This window comes from Balaenoptera musculus, chromosome 1, assembly GCF_009873245.2.
Source record: "Balaenoptera musculus isolate JJ_BM4_2016_0621 chromosome 1, mBalMus1.pri.v3, whole genome shotgun sequence".
NCBI classification, from domain to species: domain Eukaryota; kingdom Metazoa; phylum Chordata; class Mammalia; order Artiodactyla; family Balaenopteridae; genus Balaenoptera; species Balaenoptera musculus.
This window is the reverse complement of record NC_045785.1, coordinates 97,782,603-97,788,851: the sequence shown is the minus strand read 5'-3', so window position 1 is coordinate 97,788,851 and position 6,249 is coordinate 97,782,603.

Here is a 6,249-nt window from a genome sequence, read left to right as displayed (position 1 = left end):
CTCATGCAGCTCAATATCAAAAAAGCAATCCAATCCAAAAATGGGCAGAAGACCTAAATCAACTATTTTCCAAAGAAGACATACAGATTACCAACAAACACATGAAAGGACACTCAACATCACTAATTATTAGAGAAATGCAAATCAAAACTACAATGAGGTATCCCCTCACACCAGTCAGAATTGCCATCATCAAAAAATCTACAAAAAATAAATGCTGGAGAGGGTGTGGAGAAAAGGGAACCCTCTTGCACTGTTGGTGGGAATGTAAATTCATACAGCCACTATGGAGAACAGTATGGAAGTTCCTTAAAAAACTAAAAATAGACCTACCATACAACCCAGCAATCCCACTACTGGGCATATACCCTGAGAAAACCATAAATCAAAAAGAGTCATGTACCACAATGTTCATTGCAGCTCTATTTACAATAGCTAGGACATGGAAGCAACCTAAGTGTCCATCAACCGATGAACGGATAAAGAAGATGTGGCACATATATGCAATGGAATATTACTCAGCCATAAAAAGAAACGAAATTGAGTTATTAGTCATGAGGTGGATGGACCTAGAGTCTGTCATACAGAGTGAAGTAAGTCAGAAAGAGAAAAACAAATACCATATGCTAACACATATATATGGAAACTAAAAAAAAAAAAAAGGTTATGAAGTACCTAGGGGCAGCACAGGAATAAAGATGCAGACGTAAAGAGTGGACTTGAGGACACAGGGAGGGGAAAGGGTAAGCTGGGACAAAGTGAGAGAGTGGCATGGACTTATATATACAACCAAATGTAAAGTAGATAGCTAGTGGGAAGCAACTGCATAACACAGGGAGATCAGCTCAGTGCTTTGTGACCACCTGGAGGGGTGGGATAGGGAGGTTCGGAGGGAGATGCAAGTGGGAGTAGATATGGGGATATATGCATATGTATAGCTGATTCACTTAGTTATAAAGCAGAAACTAACACACCATTGTAAAGCAAATATACTCAATAAAGATGTTAAAAAAATAATAAAAGGGGTTCTATTGAAAAGATTAAAAAAAAGTAAGTCAGAAAGAGAAAAACAAATACCGTATGCTAACACATATATATTAAATTAAAAAAAATGTTTCTGAAGAACCTAGAGGCAGGATAGGAATAAAGACACAGACGTAGAGAATGAACTTGAGAACTCAGTGCGGGGGAAGAGTAAGCTGGGATGAAGTGAAAGCATGGCCTGGACTTATATACACTACCAAATGTAAAACAGATAGCTATTGGGAAGCAGTCGCATAGCACAGGGAGATCAGCTGGATGCTTTGTGACTGCCTAGAAGGGTGGGATAGGGAGGGTGGGAGGGAGACGCAAGAGGGAGGAGATATGGAGATATGTATATATATATAGCTGATTCCCTTTTTATAAAGTAGAAATTAACACACCATTGTAAAGCAATTATACTCCAATAAAGATGTTTAAAAAAAAATTAGAATGGAAGAATAAGTTGTGGTATCCTAGTATAAATGAATACTATACAGCAATGAAAATGAATAAAATCCTGCACATTTAATAATGTAGATTAATCTCACAATGTTAAATGAAATACTTCAGACATGAATATTTACACACTGTATGAGTAAATTTACATAATGTTCAAAAATAGGCAAAGCTCATCTATATGTTAGAAATCAGGATGGGGTACCTTTGTAAAGGAGGGTTGAAGGAGTAACTAAAAGGGAACATGAAGTGTGCTTTTGGAGTGAAAGCCATGTTACAATTTTTTATTAATTGAGGTACTGTTGATTTACAATATAATATTGGTTTAAAATGTACAACATAGATTCAAATTTTTTATAGAGTATACTCCATTTATAGTTATTATAAAATGTTGGCTATATTCCTGTGCTGTATGATATATATTTGTAGCTTATTTATTTTATATATAGTAGCTTGTACATCTTAATCCCCTACCCCTATCTTGCCCCTCTCCCCTCCCTCTCCCCACTAGTAACCACTAGTTTGTTCTCTATATCTGTGAGTCTGTTTCTTTTTTGTTAGATTCATTATTTTACTTTATTTTTTAGATTCCACATATAAGTGATGTCATACAGTATTTGTCTGTCTCTGTCTGACTTATCATACTTACCATAATAACCCCCAGCTCCATCCATGTTGTTGCAAATAGCAACAATAATAATAAAAATAGCAGTTGTTACTTTCCATGGTTGAATAGTATTCCATTGTGTGTATGTGTGTATATATATATATCTCACATCTTCTTTATCCATTCATCTGTTGATGGACACTTAGGTTGCTTCCATACCTTGGCTATTGTAAATAATTCTGCTATGAACATTGGGGTGCATGTATCTCTTCAAATTAGTGTTTTTGTTTTCTTTGGATATATACGCAGAAGTGGAATTACTGGATCATATGGTAGTTCTATTTTTAGTTTTTTTTTTTTTTTTAGAATTCTTTTTTTTTTTTTTTTAAACATCTTTATTGAAGTATAATTGCCTTACAATAGTGTGTTAGCTTCTGCTTTATAACAAAGTGAATCAGTTATACATATACAATATGTTCCCATTTCTCTTCCCTCTTGCATCTCCCTCCCTCCCACCCTCCCCATCCCACCCCTCTAGGTGGTCACAAAGCACCGAGCTGATCTCCCTGTGCTATGCGGCTGCTTCCCACTAGCTATCTATTTTACATTTGGTAGTGTATATATGTCCATGACACTCTCTTACCCTGTCACATCTCACCCCACCCCCTCCCCATATCCTCAAGTCCATTCTCTAGTAGGTCTGTGTCTTTATTCCCGTCTTGCCACTAGGTTCTTCATGGCCTTTTTTTTTTTTTTTCCCTTAGATTCCGTATATATGTGTTAGCATACTGTATTTGTTTTTCTCTTTCTGACTTACTTCACTCTGTATGACAGACTCTAACTCCATCCACCTCATTACAAATACCTCCATTTCATTTCTTTTTATGGCTGAGTAATATTCCATTGTATATATGTGCCACATCTTCTTTATCCATTCATCTGTCGATGGACATTTAGGTTTATTTTTAGTTTTTAAAAGAACTTTCATACTGTTTTCCATAGTGGCTTCACCAATTACACTCCCACCAACAGTGTACAAGGGCTCCCTTTTCTCCATATCCTCACCAACATTTGTTATTTGTGGTCTTTTTGATGACAGTCCTTCTGACAGATGTGAGGTGATCTCTCATTTTGGTTTTCATTTGCAGTTCTCTGATGATTAGCAACATTGAGCATCTCTTCATGTGCCTGTTGGTCATCTACATGTCTTCTTTGGAAAAATATCTCTTCAGGTCTTCTGCCCATTTTCTAATAGGGCTGTTTTTTTGATGTTGAATTGTATGAGCTGTTTATATATGATGGATATTAACCCCTTATTAGTCATACTATTTAGAATATTTTCTCCCATTCAGTAGGTTATCTTTTCATTTTGTTGATGATCTCATTTGCTGTGCAAAAGTTTTTAGATTTCATAAGGTCCCATTTGTTTATTTTTGCTTTTGTTTACTTTACCTTAGGAGACAGAGCCAAAAAAAATTACTACTATTTATGTCAAAGTGTGTTCCACCTTTGCTTTCTTCTAGGAGATTCATGATTTCAGGCTTTACATTTAGGTCTTGAATCCATTTTAAGTTTATTTTTGTACATGGTGTGAAAAATGTTCTAATTTCATTCTTTTACATGTAGCTGTCCAGGTTTTCTCAGCATCACTTATTGAAGAGACTGCCTTTTCTCCATTGTATATTCTTGGGTCCTTTGTCATAGAATAATTGACAATACATGTGTGGGTTTCTTTCTGAGCTCTCTATTCTGTTCCATTGGGCATGTGTTTGTTTTTGTGCCTGACCATACTGTTTTGATCACTGTAGCTTTGTAGTATAGTCTGAAGCCAGGGAGCATGATACCTCCAGCTCTGTTCTTTCCCAAGATTGTTTGGACTATTCAGGGTCTTTTGTGTTTCCATACAAATTTTTAAATTATTTGTTCTAGTTTTGTGAAAATTGCCCTTGGTACTTTGATAGGGATTGCATTGAATCTGTAGATTGCCTTGGGTAGTATGGACATTTTAACAATATTAATTGTTCCAATCCATGAACATGGTGTATCTTTCCATCTGTTTGTTTCATCTTCAATTTCTTTCATCAGTGTCTTATAGTTTTCCAAGTACAGGTCCTTTACGTCCTTTGGTAGGTTTTTTCCTAGGTATTTTATTCTTTTTGATATAATTGTTAATGGAATTTTTTCCTTAATTTCTCTTTTTGATAGTTTTCTGTTTGTGTATAGAAATGCAATAGATTTCTGTATATTAATTTTGTATCCTGCAACTTTACCAAATCATTGATGAGCTCTAGTTTTCTGGTGGCATCTTTAGGATTTTCTATGTATAGTATCACGTCATCTGCAAACAGTGAGAGTTTTACTTCTTCTTTTCCAATTTGGACTCCTTTTATTTCTTTTTCTTCTCTGATTGCTGTGGCTAGGACATCCAATATGATGTTGAATAATAGTGGTGAGAGTGGACATCCTTGTCTTTTTCCTGATCTTAGAGGAAATGTTTTCAGCTTTTCACCGTTGAGTATGATATTAGCTGTGGATTTGTCGTATATGGCCTTTATTACGCTAAGATATGTTCTCTCTATGCCCATGTTCTGGAGAGTTTTTATCATAAATGGATGTTGAATTTTGTCAAAAGATTTTTCTGCACCTATTGAGAATATCATATGGTTTTTATTCTTCAGTTTGTTCATGTGGTGTATCACATTGATTGATTCGTGGATACTGAAAAATCCTTGCATCCCTGGGATAAAACCCACTTGATCACAGTGTATGATACCCAGGGGTATCAGTCTTGACTATACTGCAACTCCACCCCTCCTACCCATCTCATTTTAGTTCCTCCTTTATATCTTTAGTTGTAGAAGATCTTTTCTAGTAGGCTCTTTTCTTTTTCATTGATAGGTGTTCTGTAAATTGTCGTAATTTTCATGTGCTCATGAAAGAAGGTGAGCTCAGGGTATTTCTACTCCTCCATCTTGGCTAACTCTCCCTATTTCTTGAACTGGGTACTGCTTAAACCAATGAGTTCACCTTGCATATTTCATTAATCTGTTCAGTTATGATTTGGGCCTTTTTTGGTATGTAAGATAGACCAATAAAATGGCTTATTTTTAAAAATCTGGCACATTAACATTATTTACTCACTTCTTTACAAGAATAACATAGTCACACCCACTTCACTTTTTTTTTTTTCTTCAATGATTTGTAATTTGTCGAGTATTATCCTTCTTTTAACTAAAGCTATTTACCTTCTTCTGTTACCAGAAACCAGTAAGTCTAGAGTGTTACTAATTCTCCTAACATTAGTTTTTGTTATGATGTCCACTTATAACACTGCTCTTTTACTTTCCTAAACTACTTGTATGAAATGACATTTAACCTTCTCTCTTAATTCTAGCCTTACTCATTATTCATTGTATGGTGCAAGAGCCTGACTATGTTATTCTTCTAAAGTAGTTGTTTCTGAGCGTTTATATATTGCAATACTATTATTTTATTAGGAATTATTTTTCCTCCTTTACAATTATAGCATTATATTGTTTCCTCCTTTACAATTATAGCATTATATTAGTAGGTTATGCTATCTATGAAGGTAATCTTAGGATAATAAAGGGGGAGTTACAAAATAATTTGTTACTCAAAGCAGGACTTGGGTCTAAACAGAATTGAGATCCTCTGATCAAGACAATAGGGATTCTGCTGGAGGATGGATGTGTCTTGAGAAGGGAAACAAAGGAGAGGATAATAGACTTTCTAAATCCCACTTTCCTGACTTTCTTAAATACCACTCTCTTTCATTTGTTGGTAGAAGAATGAACACAGGCTTTGAAGCCCCTCAGAACTGGTTTCTAATAGGTACAGGTCTGTTATTTACTAGCTCCATGACCTTGTGGAAGTTACTTAAACCACCTAAGCTTTGGTTCATCTATAAAATAGCACTAATCATTTCTTGCTTCTTAGGGTTGCCATGAGAATTTAGGAGATAACACAGACAAATCTTGCACAGCAAGTGACTAACCTATAATTGACATTGAACAAATATTAATGCACTTCCAATCTACCACCTCCATGCCCAGGGTTATAGCTAACTCCAAGGGTACCTTTGTGAAAATTTTTAAATGGTATCCTTTCATCTGGATGGGTGCCACTCCCAGTCAAGGCTCATG